This window comes from Procambarus clarkii, chromosome 19, assembly GCF_040958095.1.
Source record: "Procambarus clarkii isolate CNS0578487 chromosome 19, FALCON_Pclarkii_2.0, whole genome shotgun sequence".
In the NCBI taxonomy this organism is placed as follows: domain Eukaryota; kingdom Metazoa; phylum Arthropoda; class Malacostraca; order Decapoda; family Cambaridae; genus Procambarus; species Procambarus clarkii.
The window spans coordinates 12,092,623-12,109,430 of NC_091168.1; the positions used below are offsets into that span (position 1 = coordinate 12,092,623).

The window sequence follows — 16,808 nt, forward strand, 5'->3', positions numbered from 1 at the left end:
GTGAGTCAAAAGCAATGAGGAGTGGCCACTCGCCACACTCCCTCAACAACACCTGACTTGCAACATTCCTCCTCCCACCATACTGTTTTAGCTTTTATTCACTATATACAGACGTTATATATAAGTATCTACATGTTTTATTCGCCATAACTACACAACAAAACTGGTATGGTGAGTTCAGACAATAGGAGAGGTTGCTAAACACAGTCAGCTGATGTCTGCCTGCCTCACTGGTTCATGGCCAGACACACTAACATTCCTCCTTCAAGTATACTATTTGTGGTGTTGTTATACTATATACAGATGTTATATATAAGTATCTACATGTTTTGTTCACCATAACTGTACAACTAAGCTGGTATGATGCCCAAAGAGCATAGTGGCCACCCCTTACACAGCTTGAGAAGTCATGCTGATGATGCCACCTTCCTCACCAAAATTGCTTCTCAAAACACTCCTTTTGCTGTTATTACACTATATATACACATTATATATACATATCTACATTTATGTTCACCATAGCGAACCACCAAGCTGGTATGCTGAGTCAAAAAGCAGCAAGGAATGGCCAGCCAGCCAGCCAGCCAGCCATACTGCCATACTGTTTTTGCTTTTATTCACTATATACAGATGTTGTATATAAGTATCTGCACGTTTTGTTCACCATAACAAACCACTAAGCTGGTATAGTAAGTGCAGACAGCAGCAGGTGGCCACACATTCGGCAGACTACGCTACATACCTCCCACCCTCAACATTACTCCTCCCATAGCACAGTGCAAATTATCACAACAATCCTGCTATTATCAGAATCCTGGTCATTTATATCTGTCAGGGGTCTTCTGTAATACTATCATCGCTAAATAATACCAATTACAGTACATATATTTTCTGTGGGGGGGGGCAGCCCCTACGGCTCCGTGGAGCTATCCAGGCTGATATGGATATCCCTAACTTTGGCATCAGTCAATGTGGGTGGAGTTCTAGGCCTATCGAGGACCACGAGCAGAACCTGGCCCCCTCAGAGAGGCACAGGGAGCAATAGCCATAGAATGCACATGTGATTTTGGAGCATTCTATATCAGCCATCGACCAGGACAGGCACCCAGAAAGGTAAGCGCCACAAAACAAACCCTAATTCTGGTTAAGAACAAAGAAAATAGACAAACGAGTGAATAGAACTCCTTAATTGAAAACGAGCAAACGAGCATGACATCACACGAGCCGCGCCGCATGTCTGCGCAGCTCCCCTCCTCCCCGGGAGGGAAAAGGGGGAACCCCAGACCCCCGCGCTGGCGACCCAACCTTCAGTTCCTCGGTTGATGGGATATGGCTTGGTCGTTGTAGTTCCAGCTCCAAATTCTTATTGTTCTCTGCCTCGGATTAGTAATTCTCTTAGGTGGTGTGCGAGCTGGGAGTAATATTCACAGGTACTCGGGCTGCATGTGCTTAGGGTCACCTTCCCTGAATGCCCTGTAAGTAATGCCCTGGGTCTATCTCTGTAGGTCGGTTGCTGCTTGGCAACTGACCACCCCGAGTGTTTTTTTTTTTTGGGGGGGGGTTCCTCCCTGGTTTGCCTTGGGGTAAGTAGTAGTTTCTGGGGGGAGCCCCGTCGGCTCCCCGGAGCTTTACCGGCTGATATGCTTATGTCAGACTTTGGCATCAGTCATGTGTATGGAGTTCTAGGGCCTACCGGGGACCACGAGCCAGAACCTGGCCCCCTCAGAGAGGCAAGGGGAGCAATGGCCTATAGAAACCCCCGTGTGGTTGGAAGCATTCTATGTCTGCCATCGACCGGGTCAAGCATCCAGAAAGGTAAGCATTCCAAAACAAACCCCTATTCTGGTTAAAATTGCTACCTAAGCCGAACTAGTGGATAGAACTCTTCAACAGAAAACAAGGAAACTTGTATGACGTCATACGTCACCGCGCCGCTGTCTGCGCAGCTCCCCCCTCCCTGGGAGGGGAAAGGGGGAGCCCCAGACCTCCCACGCCGGCTATCCACCCATCAGTTCTTCGGCTGATGCTATAGGCAATGGTTATGTGCTCCGGCTCCAGTGGTTGTTTCAGCACTGTACCTAGAGTGTGGTGTCTGTTTTCTAGGTGGTGCGTGAGCCGGGAGTGATTCTTCAGTACTTGGGCTGCATGCGCCTAGGGTTCCCTTCCCTAGGTGCCCTGTAAGTACTGCCCTTGGGGCTTGGGGCCACCTTCCACAAGTTCCTTGGGTCCTGCCCCTGCTTGGCCGTTTACTGCTTGGTTTTCGGCCGCTCTTTGTGTGCTCGGGTGTTCTGTCTCCCTTGTTCGCCTTAGAGTAAGGGGCAGTGTTTGCACTGGTGCGGCGCAGGGTACTGTGCAGCTTGTCTTTACCAATCATAGCGGCCGGCTCTGTTCCGCTTGGGTACGCTGTCCTCTTGCGGGGTTTTCTTTTTCTTTTTGTTTATCTACCTGGTGGGGGGTCTGCCTTCGTTCTTGCCCCTTGTGTCCCTTGTGTTCTGAGTATTTTCTGGTGGTACCCTGCTAGGTCCCCGTGAGTGTACACGTCCCAGGGGTTCAGCTCTTAGAAAGTTGTTTGGTAGCTTTGGGTGCCGGTTAGCAGTACCCTGCCTGGGATTACCTGAGCGAGAGTCCTCTTAAAGTAAACGCTCGGGACCCTGGGAAACCCCTGGGGGCGCGCGGGTCCGATGGATGTGACCCCAGAGTCCCCCCCCCCCTCGCTTCCAGCGAGTTTGAGGGTTGCTCTCACCCTTTGTCTCTGGGTGACTCTCTGTTTTGCCTCCGTCTGCTGCCTGTGGGGTCGGTGACACCTTCGACCCGGAGTCCTGCGAGTTTGGTTGCTCGTTGTGGCTCGGTTACCCAGTTGTGCTAACAATGCGGGTGCGGGCAGCAGGGGCGTTGCACTTGAGCCTTGGTGGTGGCAACGTTCTCGTGGTTTCCTCCCTGGGAGCCCCGGGGCTGCCCCGTTGTAGTTCGTTTTGGGACTTGGGGGTGTTGGTTGCTTCGGTTCCATCCACGCCCCCTTGTCTTTCCCCTGGATCACCCTTCCTACCTGCATCCGGTTCCTTACCGTCTGTAGGTTCGGGGTGGGGTTTTTGGTGGTGTTGAGACTCGGGCAGTCTCGGGGAATTCCCCTTCCGGGGTAGTGACTGGGGCATTTGAGCCTGTTCCTCCAGCCGTGTTGTATGAGTCTGCCAGTGGGCTCCCTTCCTTAGTGTTTTCACGGCTGCCCCGGTTTTCTGGTACGGCCGGGGCTTTGGGGGCACGGCTCGGCCCCGGGGCCTGTCGTGTAGGTTCCCGGGGCTGGGGAGGGGCTGACTGGGGGGGGCCTTGGCCCCGTTAGGCCCCGTGGGGGTTTTTATCCCCCTCTAGGCGGGGCTTGTGGTTACGCGGAGTGGGGTCTTTCCTCCCTCCCCACTCGCCGTACGTGCTGTTGGACGTCGGCCCCTCCCCGGGCTCGGTTCCTTGGCCTTTGAGTCGGTTCGTTCCGTCCTGTGGGTGGATGTTTCCTCCAGACCCCATTTTGGGACGGTGTTTTGGTCATGTTTCCCCGTTCGATGGGGTTCTGCGTGACTTCTGATCTCGGGTGCGCCTGCGCCTTCGTGTGCCTTCGGGACTAGTGTTGGCTTCTGTGTTCTCGAGGGTACGGGAAGGTTTTTCGCTACTTCCCGCATTATTGGAACATCTGTCGGCTCCTCGTACTTGTCGCCCTGTTGGGCTACTTGTCGCCCAGTTGGGCTACGTGTCGCCCGGTTGGGCTACTTGTCGCCCGGTTGGGCTACTTGTTGCCCGGCTGGGTTCCTTTTTGGGCTCTTTGCTTCTTTGGCCGGTTTTATTGTTCCTGCTTCCTCTTTTGGCTCCTTTTCTCGTGCAGTAGTCCTGGCTGGCGCCTTCCCGCAGGGAGGGTGTGCGGTTCGGCCAGCGTGTTATGCGCATGCGCCGTGGAGTTTGTTTTGGTCTGGGCGGTGTTTCAGTGCTGGGGATTTGCGCCCTTTTTTGCTACAGTGCTTCGCCTCTCGTTCTTCTCCCTGGCTGCGGTATGTTCCCCTTCGCGCCGGGGGTGTCCTGGTTCCCAGCTGTGGGGAGGACACCGCGGTTTTCCCTGTGTCATGGGTGTGGACCACCTCCTTCGCCTCTCCCTGTTCTCCTGCGGGTCCGGCAGGGTCCAGCTCTGGCGTCTTCACCTGGCGGTGCTCCCAAGTTCTTCTGGGCACGGTTGAGTCGTGTCAAGTTCGTGCCACCATTCGCCAGGTGAGTTTCTGCGGTCTGGCGTTTTTTGGCCGGGCGCTGGATGCGGCGGTGTTTATATACCTGTCTTTATTTAGGTATATTTTTGTACGAATGAGACCGTTCGCACACCAGTGACTGTCCCTTTATCACCCCTTCCTGTCCCCCTCATGTGCATGTCCAACACATGCTGGAGTCATTCAGGGGACCCTCCTTTTTTAATGTTGTGAGGTGTGGGGGTTGTAGGGTTGGTTCTGTCCTCACCTGGTAAGGCTCCTGGCTGTGCTTGCAGGATTTGAGCTCTGGCTCTTGGGTCCCGCTTATCTGGTAGAACTTGCGGAATAGTACCAGTGGAGTGCAGTGGTGCTGTTGGCACTTTTGGGGAACACTGTATTACCATCAGTGGTCTGTGCTTGTTACACGACCTACTTGCAAGCATAAGCCTTCTTGCTGGTTCGTCCGTGGACTTCCAGGGCGCACTGGCCTGTTTTCGTATGGCAGTTCCGGCCCGTCCTGGTTGTGGGGGTATGTGGGCCGGTGGACTGCTCCTAGCAGCTGCCTGGTGGGGGTCTGGCCTGACCTTGGGCCAGGCTTCAGGTGTAAAAGAGCTCCCAGTACCTCATCCAGCAGGTATCGAGCGGGGTTTCTCCGCCGTCGGTCGCCTGGTGCAGGTTTCTGGGCCTGCAGGGTTTTATCGTGTCTCCGTTGGCCCTGTCTGGGGTCTGCCTGCTCCGTTCTCTGCCTTTGCAGAGGGGAGTTGCTATTTACATGTTGCATGTTGCAGTGGTGCCTGTTGCTGCTGCTGCACGTGTGCATTGGTACCGTGTTTCGCGGTGGCGTGTCCTTGTTCCTGTGTCCGGTTGTGGAGTGGCACTTTGCTGCCGTTTTGTGCCTGGGGATTGCGTGGGGTTTTTGTCTCTGCCTGATTGTCCACCCCTGGTTGTTCTCCTGGGGTTTTTTGTGCTTCTGCTCTTTCTTCCTGCCTCCTCTGCAGCAGGGATGTTCTGCGTGTGTTCTTAGGCGTTGGTCAGCCTGTGTCCTGTGATGTGCTTCTTTGTCTCGGTCTATTGCAGTTCTTCGTGCCCCTTGGTTCGGGTCCTGTTCTGGCGGCGACCCTTCCGCCTTCTTTGGTTTTCCTAGCTTGCCCTGCCGTTTTTTTTTTTTTTTTTTTTTGGGGGGGGGTCTTGCGATGTCTCGCGTCAGACCCGTCGTTTCCGAACTCCTGGCGGGCTTGCATGCTTTGGGGAGTTTTTCTGTTCGGCAGACGTTCCATCTCCTTGTGCCGCCTGGGTTTCGGTGGTCGCGCCCGAGATCTTCTCGCGGCTCCGCCTTTTCCTGGGCTCGGGGGGGGGGGGCCTTGTCGGGGCTGCTTATGTTCTGCCTCGTGGTCTCGCCTCCGGTTGGTGGTCGGGTGGCTTCGTGGTAGGTGTCCCACCTGCGTGCTTCTCTTGGCGGCAGTATGGGGTATTTTGGCGGTCCTTCCTTTTCCTGTCCCTTCTTAGGTGGTTACTCTTGTTAGCTTGGTTTACTCTCGGCTTGGTTTTCTAGTGGGGGTTGGGGGCCGTCGTCTTGCCACATACTGTTGCCTCTTTTCGTGCGGCGCAGGCGGAGCCGCTTCAGCTTGCTTTCGGTCTTGGTGTTGCTTCTGCACCGTTAGTCAGCTGTCTTGTGCGTCGTTTCACCTCCGGCCTGTTCGTGCGCTGCTTGCACCATCCTGGTCTCTGGTCAGCGTGCTCTGTCTTCTCCTCGGTTGGTAGTGCCCCTTCGGTTCCGGTGTGTTTTTTCGTCGGCTCTTTCCTTTGGGCCTTTGCCTCTGGGGGTCGAGTCGCTGAGTTTTCTTGCTCCTTCGGTTTTAGCGTTTTGGTTGTTTGATGGCAGCAGTCTCCATCTTTTCTGGCGCGGGGTGGGGCTGCTGCATTCTGGAGGGGTCCAGGGTTTGTTGGTGCTTCGTTGGTCGGGCCAGGGGTGTGTCGTTTTTGTGTTCAGTGGTGGCCCTCCGCTGTTGTTTGCGTGCCACGGCGTTTGGGTCCGGAGCGCGTTTTGCGTTGATCCGGTTCTGTTCTTCCCGGTTCGCGGGTGATAGTGTCCCGGGTGGTTAGCCATGTTCTTGCTGCTAAGCTGCCTCTGTTCTTCCCTCATGCCTGTGGCGTTCGTGGCTTCGCTGCTCTCGCTGCCGTCTGGGCGACGTGGCCTTGCAGTCTTTCGGGCATGGATTTTTGGTGTTCGTGCAGGGGCCTTGCTGCTCGTGGTTCTCGTGTTGTTCCCGGGATTTTCGGGGCTGTGGCGCCTTGGGTTGGCGTTTGCTGCCGGTTGTCTCGCCTCCTTGGGGGGTGCGTGGTGTCCGCCTCCCGGTTTTGTCCCTTTAGACCTTCCTCTGTGGGTAGTTAGCTCCGGGGAGCCGACGGGGCTCCCCCCAGAAAACCAGCGTTGAATGTAATGAAACGCCATTTTCTGGGTGAGACCCGGAGGCTCCCCGGCAACCCTCCCTCCCTCCGGTCGGCGTTTTTCGTGTGTTTTGACATCCAGCCTCAGAACTGATGGGTGGATAGCCGGCGTGGGAGGTCTGGGGCTCCCCCTTCCCCCTCCCAGGGAGGGGGGAGCTGCGCAGACAGCGGCGCGGTGACGTATGACGTCATACTAGTTTCCTTGTTTTCTGTTGAAGAGTTCTATCCACTAGTTCGGCTTAGGTAGCAATTTTCACCAGAATAGGGGTTTGTTTTGGAATGCTTACCTTTCTGGATGCTTGACCCGGTCGATGGCAGACATAGAATGCTTCCAACCACACGGGGGTTTCTATAGGCCATTGCTCCCCTTGCCTCTCTGAGGGGGCCAGGTTCTGGCTCGTGGTCCCCGGTAGGCCCTAGAACTCCATACACATGACTGATGCCAAAGTCTGACATTAGCATATCAGCCGGTAAAGCTCCGGGGAGCCTCCGGGTCTCACCCAGAAAATGGCGTTTCATTACATTCAATGCTGGTTTTTTGCACTGGTAGGGGCGCAGGGTATAGCGCAGCTAGTTTTCACCTACGACAGCAGCCGGCTCTGTTCCCTTTGGGTTTGCTGTCCTCTTGCGAGGTTTTTCTGTTTCTTTTTGCCTGGTGGGGAGGGAGGTCTGCCTTAGTGTTCCTCCCACCTTATACTAAGGTTGTTTGGGTTTGGTGGTACCCCCCCTGCTTCGCCCTGGCGAGTGGACACGTCCTGGGGGTTCAGCATTAGCAGTGTTGATTGGTAGCTTGGGCGTCGGTTAGCAGTACCCTACCTGGGTAAACCCTTAGCAGACCCAGTCTAGGGGCCCTGGGTAACCCCACGGGGCACTCGGGGTCCCATGGATGTGACCCCCCATTCATCCCCTCTCACTTTTTGCGAGTTTGAGGGTTGCTTTGTCCCCGTCTCAGGGCGATGCTCATTGTTTTTGCCTCCCTCATGCTGCCTGTTGGGTCGGTGACACATTTGACCCGGAGTTCTGCTAGCTTTGTTGCCTGTTTGTGACTCAGTTCACCCAATCTGTTGATATTATTCGGGTGCAAGATAGGTTTAGGTTGTTGCAGCGCGCTGGTTTGTTTTTTCCCCGGATGCCTGGAGGCTGCCCCGTTTTGTTTATAGGGACCCGGACTTGGGGGTGTTGGTCGCTTCGGCCTTGGTTCCGTTCGCGCCCCTACGTTCTTCCCCCTGTTGTGGTTCATTTGGTTCCCTTCCCCCCCTGCTTCCGGCTCCTACGCGTCTGAGGGCTCGGGGCAGGGTTTAGAGGTTTCTGAGACTTGGGCAGTTCTGGGGGCTGCCCCTTCCGGGGTGGCGATGGAGGCATTCAAGTCTGTTCCTCCAGCCATAGCTCCAGGGTCCGGCCAGTGGGCCCATTCTCTTCCTGCTATTTCGGCCGCCCCGGCTTTTTCTTGTGTGGCCGGGGCATGGGAGGACGACTCGCCCCCTGGGCCTGACATGGAAGTTCCTGGGGTTAGGGAGGGGCTGGCTTGGGGGTCTTGGGCCCCGTTGGACCCCACTTAGGTTTCTCAACCCTCTGAGCAGGGCTTTTGGTTACGAGGAGTGGGGTTTTCCTTTCCCCCCCTCTGAGTACAAGTTAGTTTTGGCATCAGACCTTCACCGGGTTTGGTTCTGTCCCTTGGCTCCATTTCTGTCCTTCTTGTGGGATATTTTACCACTTTCTCACCCTTCATTTCTAGGACATGTATTCTTCAACGTCATGTTCTTGTCGTCTCGGGATCCTGTATGACCATTGGTCGCGGATGCCACTGGGCCCATGTGAGCCTCCGTGCTTTTGTGCTTGCTTCTCAAGGGTCTCAAATGTTTGGGAAGATCATCGATCCTTCCAATATTGTTGGAACGTCTGTTGTCTGCCGGTGAGGCTTACCTCCAGTCCTTTCTCGGACTAGTTGGTCCTCTTCTGTTCTATTTATCGTTTTTCTATATTATATCATCATTTTCATTACATCTCATCTATATACTCTGTCTCAACATTACTAATATTCGTTTAGTACACCTTGTAGGCACCCTTCCCAAGGGTTGGGTGTTGCAGCTTGGTCCGCAGGCGCATGCACCGAGGGTGTTTGTTTTGGTTTATGTGCGGTGTAAACATGTATTGGTGTTCCGCATCCTTTATTGCGGGTTCTATGTCGCTCTCGCTCATCTTCTTCCCAGTCATGGCCCCCCTGGGGATACCTGGGGAAGTTCTGGGTTATATATATATATAGGGAGAACACTTAGTTATTTCTCTGCTTTTACGGGTGTGGGGTGGTTACCTACCTTGGTTACCTTGAGGTGCTTCCGGGGCTTAGCGTCCCCGCGGCCCGTTCGTCGACCAGGCCTCCTGGTTGCTGGACTGATCAACCAGGCTGTTGGACGCGGCTGCTCGCAGCCTGACGTGAGAGTCACAGCCTGGTGACCTGAGTGGGTGGGTCAGGGTGGTCACCCAACCTGAGTGGGTGGCACCACTTCTACCTTTACTCTACGCCTCATCTTCACGCATCTCTGAACATGATCCACTAGCATGGTTCTTGGAATATTCTTGGAACCAGGGGTTCAGCTTTAGCAGATTGCTTGGTAGTTTTGAGTGCCGGTTAGCAGTACCATACCTGTGCTTCCTTTAGCGAGATATGTGACTACAGACCCTGGTAAACCCTTTGGGGGCTCTTTGGTCCAATGGATGTGACCCCCAGACCACCACCTCTCGCTTCGGGCGAGGTTGAAGGTTGCTCTGTTCCTCTGTCTCGGGGTGACGATCACCGGTTGTGCCTCTGCCATGCTGCCTGTTGGGTTGATGATGCTTTCGACCCGGATTTGTGCGAGTTTTGTTGCTTGTATGTACTCCAGTTCACCCAATCTACTGATGATCATATGCGGGTGCAGGCAGCTTCAGCGTTGCATGCTTTGTTCTGGTTGCTGCAATGCGATAGGTTGGTTGCTTCCCTGGATGCCCTGAAACTGCTCCGTTTTGGCAATAGGGACCCGGACTTGGGGGTGTTAGTCGCATTAGCTTTGGTTCCATCCGCACCCCCTTGTCTTTACCCCTTGCTTTTTTACTCGATGCGTCTGAAGGGTTTTTGGAGTCGGGGCAAGGTTTAGTTGGTGTTGAGACTCGGGGAGTTTCGGGAGTCCCCTTCCAGGGTGGCGGCAGAGGCATTCGAGCCTGGTCCTCCAGCTGGAGCTTCTGGGTCTGACAAGTGGGCGCCCCTTCGTTCCTGCTTTTTCGGCGGTTCCTGCCGTTTCTTTAGAGGCGGGTTGGGGAAACGGCTCGGTCCCGGGTCCTCTGGCTGAGGTTCTCTTATTCTCCCTCCTCGTACGAATTGGATTTGGCATCTACTCCCTCCCCGGGTAAGGTTCTGTGATCCCGTGGGTTCTTTGGTTCTGTCTTTCCAGAGGTTTTTGGCCTCCCGCATCCCACCCCATGTAGTGCGGGAGCCCATTGCAGCTTACCTTCTGCGCGACCCAGATTACGCCCTCGTAATGGATCTGCATTCCTTCGTGTTTGAATCATCTTGTCCTTACTGGGTTCGTTATGAGGTTCCGGAGTCTTCCCGGTTGCAAAAAGCCCTCTCTTCTCATTGGTATGTGTACTGTAGATCCCACATGCTTGAGTGGCGGGAAGCTTATATGGTGTTACAAATTTGATTGGGGGGGCAATTTTGCACATCTCGACATGTCCTTGTTCGCCCCTGTTCTTTCGTGGGATGTTAGTGTGGTGCAGGTTCCTACCCTTTCGGCTGCATTGGTCACGGATGACTTGTGAGCGCGTGGCCTGTTGGCTTCAGCCTTGTATTTTTTTCCTGCTCGAGCTGTCCTCGGACATGCTTGAGGAGAACGTGGAGGCGCTTGGGGCTACCTCTGAGTCTTGTGTGTTGCCCTCAGCAATGTGTGTGTCGTCTGCATTGTTGAAGCTGTTCGCGTCGATCCTGACAGATGCGGTTTCGCTGTTTTTTTGCTTCTCGTACCGTGTGTCGGCAGACGGTGCTTGCTTCTTCTTTGGAATGTGCTTGGGCCCTGGCTCTTGGGTTGTCTTCACCCTTTTGACCGTTGCTGTTTGCAGAGTCAGTGGTTGTGCAGTATCTGCAGGCAGTTTCGTTTAGTTCCCATCAGTCAGACTTGTTGGTTCTCTGAAGGGCTTATGGAGGGGCCTTCCAGGAGGGGTCGTGCCAGGGCTCGGGGTTCCTCCCATTGTGGTAGGCCCATGGTGCCAGATTCGGTACCGGTGCAGTCTTCGGAACAGTCTGTTCCGAAGACTGCGATCACTAGTTGGCACGGTGATTGATCAGTGTACCACCTTGGTTCTCGTAAGAGGCGTCGGCCCGTTCATGGTTCATCCCATTGATGGGGCAATGGGAAAGAAGCTCGCCCTATTTGCTCATGGCAGGACCCACGATTTGTGGGCCTTTTGGGTTGTTTCATGCGACCTGTGGTTGACATTGAGTGGCTCCTCCTCCTTCGGGGGGGGGGGCAGGCCTCTTCTGCACTCGGTCAGGTCATCTCGGAGTAGGTTCGCTTGGGCGTGGTCGAAACGACCTCGTCACTCAGGTGGGTTTCCCGCCTGTTTCCAGTTCCGAAACAGGACTGTGGGGACCTCAGGTTCATTCTGGATTTGTCCCGTCTGAACCCGGGGTTTATTGCTCCTCCATTCGGATGACTACTGTCCCAGGTCCGTCTTCTGTTGGAGCAAGGCGCTTAGATGGTATCCCTGGACCTCAAGGACGTGTATTGGTACACCCCGGTTCATCCGGGATTCAGGGACTGGCTTGGTTTTGTGATGGGGCGTCAGGGTTTCCACTTTTGTTGTCTTCCATTTGATTTGAATATGGCGCTTCGCGTTTTCGCACGCCTTACCCAGGTCGTGGTGGCTCGTCTGCGTCTTTTAGGTGTTCGGGTTCTGGCGTACCTCGATGACTGGCTGGTGTAGGTTCCCAGCCGGTCCGCGTGTCTGCTCACCAGGGACTTGATTCTTTTCCAGCTCACTTGGGATCGGGTTCCTGGTCCCGATATAACTGGCAGAAGTCCCATCTGGTTTCCTCTCAGGAAACCAGATGGGACTTGATCTTGGCTGTGTCTTGGCTGTGTCACAGCCAAAACACAGATCTTGGCTGTGACCAAGATCTTGGTCTGTGTCTTGTGTGGGACACTCGGACCGCTTCCTTGTCTCTTCCTCCGGAGGCTCTGCTTTGGCTGCATTCCCGCCTTTGCTTGTTTTTGAGGGGCTCCCCGGCCATGCGGCAGTTGATTGAGGGTTTGTGTGGGAGCCTGAACTTTGCCATGATGGTCTACCCGTGGGGTCGGTTTGGCTTCATCGGCTGTTCTGGTTCCTTCGCGGACGTTCCTTCCACCTTTCTCGCGACCACTGAGTTCGGCCTCAGGGAGCTTTGTGTCGTTTGCTGCATTGCCGGCTTCCTCTTCGGATATTTCATGGTTCGGTGCCTTGGCGCCCATCCGAGCTATTTCTTGATGTGTTCACGGATGCGTCGTATCTTGGCTGGGGCTTTGTGACCAGTGCTCACCAGGACATCCAGGAATAGTGGGATCCGTCCTTCTGTCAGGCCCACAGCACAGTGCGGCAGTTTGCGGCTGTGTGATTGTCGCTCAGAAGGGTTTGGGCCGCTTGCGGATCGACAATCAGGCTCAGTTCGGACTGTTTCCTGGTGGTTCATTGCCTGAACCGAGGGAGGTTCGATGCGGCCCTTGGCTCTTTGGGGCAGGTTGCCTAGAGTGACTCGTCTGCTGAGTTCTCGGGGTTTAAATTTCCTGGCGGTTCACGTTCAGGGGGTGTCGAACATCCTGGCGGACGGCCTGTCCCGGTTCATTTCCCTGTCCACAGAATGGGCGGTCGACGCCAACTCGTTCAGTTGGCTCTGCCTGACGTTCGGGCCTCCGGAAGTGGACCTCTTCGCGTTGGCATGGTCGAGGCGTCTTCAGATATACGTGCCCTATATATATATATGTGTGTGTGTGTGTGTAATTACCTAAGTGTAATTACCTAAGTGTAGTTACAGGATGAGAGCTACGCTCGTGGTGTCCCGTCTTCCCAGCACTCTTTGTCATATAACGCTTTGAAACTACTGACGGTCTTGGCCTCCACCACCTTCTCACTTAACTTGTTCCAACCGTCTACCACTCTATTTGCGAAGGTGAATTTTCTTATATTTCTTCGGCATCTGTGTTTAGCTAGTTTAAATCTATGACCTCTTGTTCTTGAAATTCCAGGTCTCAGGAAGACTTCCCTGTCGATTTTATCAATTCCTGTAACTATTTTGTATGTAGTGATCATATCACCTCTTTTTCTTCTGTCTTCTAGTTTTGGCATATTTAATGCTTCTAACCTCTCCTCGTAGCTCTTGCCCTTCAGTTCTGGGAGCCACTTAGTAGCATGTCTTTGCACCTTTTCCAGTTTGTTGATGTGCTTCTTAAGATATGGGCACCACACAACAGCTGCATATTCTAGCTTTGGCCTAACAAAAGTCATGAACAATTTCTTTAGTATATCGCCATCCATGTATTTAAATGCAATTCTGAAGTTAGAAAGCATAGCATAGGCTCCTTGCACAATATTCTTTATGTGGTCCTCAGGTGATAGTTTTCTATCTAGAACCACTCCTAGATCTCTTTCTTTATCAGAATTCTTTAAAGATTTCTCACATAATATATAGGTTGTGTGGGGTCTATGTTCTCCTATTCCACATTCCATAACATGACATTTATTAACATTAAATTCCATTTGCCAAGTGGTGCTCCATATACTTATTTTGTCCAGGTCTTCTTGAAGGGCATGACAGTCATCTAAATTTCTTATCCTTCCTATTATCTTAGCATCATCAGCAAACATGTTCATATAATTCTGTATACCAACTGGTAGATCATTTATGTACACAATAAACATCACTGGTGCAAGAACTGAGCCCTGTGGTACTCCACTTGTGACATTTCTCCATTCTGATACATTGCCTCTGATTACTGCCCTCATTTTTCTATCAGTCAGAAAATTTTTCATCCATGATAGAAGCTTACCTGTCACCCCTCCAATATTTTCCAGTTTCCAGAACAACCTCTTATGTGGAACTCTGTCGAAAGCCTTTTTTAGGTCCAGATAGATGCAGTCAACCCAACCATCTCTTTCCTGTAATATCTCTGTGGCTCGATCATAGAAACTGAGTTAATTCGATACACAGGATCTTCCAGATCGAAAACCATACTGTCTGTCTGATATTATATCATTTCTCTCTAGGTGTTCTACCCATTTAGTTTTGATTAGTTTTTCCAATACTTTCACTATTACACTTGTCAATGATACAGGTCTATAATTGAGGGGGTCTTCCCTGCTGCCACTTTTGTAGATTGGAACTATGTTAGCCTGTTTCCACCCGTCTGCTACGATTCCTGTACACAGGGATGCCTGAAAGATCAGGTGAAGTGGAATGCTGAGCTCAGATGCACATTCTCTCAGAACCCATGGTGAAACGCCATCTGGGCCAGCTGCTTTGTTCTTACCGAGCTCCTTGAGCATTTTTTCCACTTCGTCTCTAGACACCTCTATGTGTTCTATGTTGTTCTCTGGAATTCTTATTGTATCTGGTTCCCTAAAGATTTCATTTTGTACAAACACACTTTGGAACTTTTCGTTTAGTGTTTCACACATTTCCTTTTCATCTTCCGTGAATCTATTTCCCATTTTCAACCTCTGAATATTATCCTTTACCTGCAATTTGTTGTTTATGAATTTATAGAATAGACCTGGTTCTGTTTTACATTTGTCCGCAATCCCTTTTTCAAAATTTCTTTCTGCCTCTCTCCTCACTGCCGTGTAGTTGTTTCTCGCATCTTTGTATCGCTGGTATGTTTGGGGGTTCGGCCTCTTCCTGTATTGATTCCATTTTTGTGTCTTTCGGTCTCTAGCCCTCTCGCAATTTCTATTGAACCAATCCTGTTTCCTAGTTCTGCATCTCTGTTTTGGTATAAATTTTTTTGTGCCTTTATCATATATTTCACAAAACTTGCCATACATCTCATTCACTTCCTTGCCTAGCATCAAGTCTGTCCAATTATACTCACTAAAAAAATTTCTAAGGTCACCATAATGTCCTCTCCTGAAGTCTGGTTTTTCAACTGCTTCAACCTCCTTATTTTCTTCCAGCTTATAACGCATTGCATACTTTATTCCCAAAAAGACATGGTCACTTTTACCCAAGGGAGGAAGGTACTGAATGTCAAATCTCTCTTCCTCCTTCCTGGTAAATATCAAATCTAGCATGGAGGGAACGTCCCCTTCCCTCATCCTCGTAGCTTGTTTAACATGTTGATACAAGAATGTTTCCAGGATGAGGTCTACAAATTTACAGGTCCAAAAATCTTCTGTTTTAGCTTCATATGCTTCCCAGTCTATGGATTTCAAGTTGAAGTCACCGACTATCAACAGTCGTGATCTATCGTTATCCGCTCTCGCTATAATCTCTCTCATTATTGTTATAAGACCTTCACGTTTACTATCTAGCTCCTCCTTTGACCATGTGCTGCTTGGCGGTGGACTATATGCATTTATCATCATTAGTTTATCATCCTCATAGCAGATCTCTAGTGCTATTATGTCAACTTCTTGTGGATTGGCAGTCATTATTTCCTTCACCTTTAGGTGTTCTTTTACCAGCACAGCAACGCCACCGCCTTTCCTAATTTTTCTGTCCCGTCTCCAAATTGAGTAGCCCCTTGGGAATATGACCTCATTTAAAATTACATCTTCAAGTTTTGTCTCCGTGAGTGCAACAATGTCTGGTGTCTGCAGCTGTATTACATCACTTAACTCCAGTATCTTCGATCTCACTCCATCTATGTTGGTGTATGCAATCTTCAGGAACTTGTTCCCCCTCTCCTTATTCTTCACTTCCCCCCTCTCTATTGATTTTGTTGGTTTGCCTTTATGTACCACTTTACTGGTTTGCCTACCCCTATCACTTTGTAGAAAAAAGAATTTATTTCTTCTTCATTCCTGCTCTCATTTAAATGTTTTGCCTCGGCGAGGTTCAGTTTCAGCTTCTCTCTATCTTCTTTTGAAAGATCTCGTCTTAATGACCACCCTTTCCCATCCTCATCCCTTTGCAATTTTCTAGCATTCCTTAGTACTTCTTCCATCTGTTTGGCACCGTTTAGGGTGATCCTCAAAGGTCGATCTTTCCCTTTTACGTACCTGCCTATTCTCCTGTAGTCGCACACATTCTCTATGGTTGTAAGACCTTCCACGAGGCCAACAATTTTATCTACTACTTTAGCTTCTTCTACAGCTCTTTCTGACCTAGATGTTATCGCCTTTTCTTTGCAGCCAAAAATGATCAGGGACTTACTCCGGTCAACTGTGTTTTGCACCAACTTCGGGTTAGATGCCAATTCTTTCCTCACTTCTAGCCTAATGTTTGTTTTATCTTGGTTGCTGCAGTGTTTGACTTCCTTTACTGCTTCTTCTATTTTTTCCTTCTCCTTGGCCACTTGTGCATAAGTGAGTTGCATATCTTTCTTGCACTGTTCTATTCCCTGTGTAACTTCCTCCATCTGTGCTGACAAAAGCTGTTTCTCCTGTTTAATTTCCTTGCCTAACCTATTGTAGTCATTTATGTTTAAATTTACTTTAACTTCTTCCAAAGCTATTTTTAAGAGTTTATTTTCTTCTTCCATGGCTTTGCAATTTGTTTCCAATTGATTCTTATCCTTGCGCAAGTCTTTCACTAAACCCTCAAGACATAAAACTTTGCTATTCAAATGGTCATTACTTTCTTTCAATTTACTAATTATTTCTACATGAGAGTTCACTATAGTATCTAAATTTACCAACTTGTTATGTAGACTACTAATATCAATGCTTTCTTCATTGAATCCCTCAAAATCAAGCTCTGTTTTGTTTTTCCTCTTGCCAGTGGCCATCTTGAATGTTCTTCTCTGCACTGTAAACACTAGGGCAACTTTTTCTCATCCGATTTTTCACTTCCCTTAGCACTTTCCTGTTATCTCACCTATTTTTCAAGAGCACTATACCTTTATGTTCTCTGGGACACCACTCACTACCATCAACCTGTACTACAATACTTAGGATTGTTGAAATATGCTGGAGCTC

The 16,808-nt window shown here is 51.0% G+C and overlaps 1 protein-coding gene across 3 annotated transcripts in view; it reads left to right on the forward strand.

Annotated features, from left to right (window-relative positions):
* LOC123757634 (contactin-2) overlaps positions 1-16,808 on the forward strand; it is a 184,295-nt gene that overhangs the window by 116,234 nt on the left and 51,253 nt on the right. The gene's annotated exons all lie outside the window — the stretch shown is intronic.